The sequence below is a fragment of the Tupaia chinensis genome, unplaced genomic scaffold, assembly GCF_000334495.1.
Source record: "Tupaia chinensis unplaced genomic scaffold, TupChi_1.0 Scaffold144247_1, whole genome shotgun sequence".
Classification (NCBI taxonomy): Eukaryota; Metazoa; Chordata; class Mammalia; order Scandentia; family Tupaiidae; genus Tupaia; species Tupaia belangeri.
The window spans coordinates 180,885-182,769 of NW_006204105.1; positions in this window are offsets into that span (position 1 = coordinate 180,885).

Genomic DNA, 1,885 nt, shown 5'->3' on the forward strand with positions numbered 1-1,885 from the left:
CGGCCGGCCCCCCCCTCGCCCCCCGCCCGCCTCCTGCCGCCGCCGGCTTAGCAGGGCCCCAGGGGGGACACGCACAGCCCGGAAGGGCCCGCAACATCCCGCGGTCGGACGCAGCCTTGGCGCCTGCCCGCCTCCTGCCGCCGCCGGCTTAGCAGGGCCCCAGGGGGGACACGCACGGCCCGGAAGGGCCCGCGACGTCCCTTAAATTGCTTTTTTATTTAACTTTATTTATGTATATTTTAATATGACCAGAGAGGGACAAAGTGAGAGTGACAGAGAGAGAGAGAGAGAAAACATGAGAAAACAAGTTGCCTGGTCTGGAACCTGAACCATAGTCAGTCATGTGGAAGTCCAGCGCCCTTAACCACCATATCACCTACTGGCCCTAAATGTTGTTGTTTAACAAGCAACTTAACACAAATTTGAATGTCCACGGTAATGTGAAAGTCCAAAAACAAATTAGAAATGAGCTTGGGCATTATCCAAGTATCTACATTTTATCAGTGGAAACTCGAGAAATTGGGAATTATCCCTCATTGCTGATGTTCCATGGTAATCTTATTTGTTTGAAGGGTCCACAGGCATTGTGTCTTCCTCATATGCACGGTCCATTGACTCAGTCCTGAGGGTAAACAGAAATACACACTCAGACACACAGGCTCAATGGTGGGGTTGTGAATAGCCGGCTTTGATAGAATTGTGTTACTGTTCCCAACTATCCACCTTTTCCCCTGTGAGATGATTGTACATTTTCAGCCTTGGTCATATATCTTCCAGTGCCTCCCAATAGGCAGAGCCCACTTGATTTGCTTTGGCCAATGGGATGTGAGTAGATGTGATGTACCCTAGTACCTGAGTTGAAGCTTTAATAAGTGTACTTGGTTTGATTTTTTTCCCCACTCTCTGCCATGGTTTGGAAACTTTAAAAATCAAATAAGGACTGGATGGGTTAAAATCTTCTCTAATCAGGCCCACCCCATGGCCTCTAGGTTAAGAGAGTCAAATCTCAAATAGACAACCACAATTTGAATCCCAGGTCTGGCAGTTTGAAAAACACACTGGGTATGTGTACATGCAAGCATGAAATTCCAACAGGATGGAGAGATGGAAGAGGAGGGATTGTGGTGCTATCATGCCCCATTGTGGGGTGCTTTCTCTCTCTCCCTGTTTGTCTCTCTTTGGCAAGCACACACATTCTTTGGGGAAAATAAATCTTTCCACATCTTTTATGTCCATATAAAGCCATCTCATTAAACTTAATTATGTGAGTTCTCTCTCATCTTGATGAAGATTATAATGAACTTATTTCAGATTTTTCACTATTAATGTCAAATAATGTTTGCTGTGCTCGAACTATGTGTCTGGTCGTTGGCTGGCACTTTACATTATCTTCTTTCTTCCTCAAACGACCTGATGTGGCAAATTACGTTCTATTTTGCATGTTACAGAGGATAAAGCTGAGACACAAAATGTTAAATTCCCTAAGGTCAGAAAACTAGTGAGAGGTGGAGTCCACGCAGTCTAACTCTGGCATCATCTAAGCTATACCCCAAACACAAAGCTGCAATAAACGTTTTTCTTTTTCCTTTTCTTTCTTTCTTTTTTTTTTTTTTTTTTGGAGAGATTTTTCCTGTCGAGTACATGTACTCACCAGAGAAGCAGAAAGTGAGAAATCACCCCCCAAGGGGGATGACCATGCCACAGTCCCTTCTCCTCCATTCTCCTCTTGGGATTTTGGGCACACACCCACATGCACCTGACGTGAGTTTCAAGCTTTCAGGTTTGGAACTCAAATCATGGTCAACCATGTGGGAATCCAGCTTCTTAACCACTATGCCACTTACTGATCCCTGCATAATCATTTTAATTTATACACATGTATAAC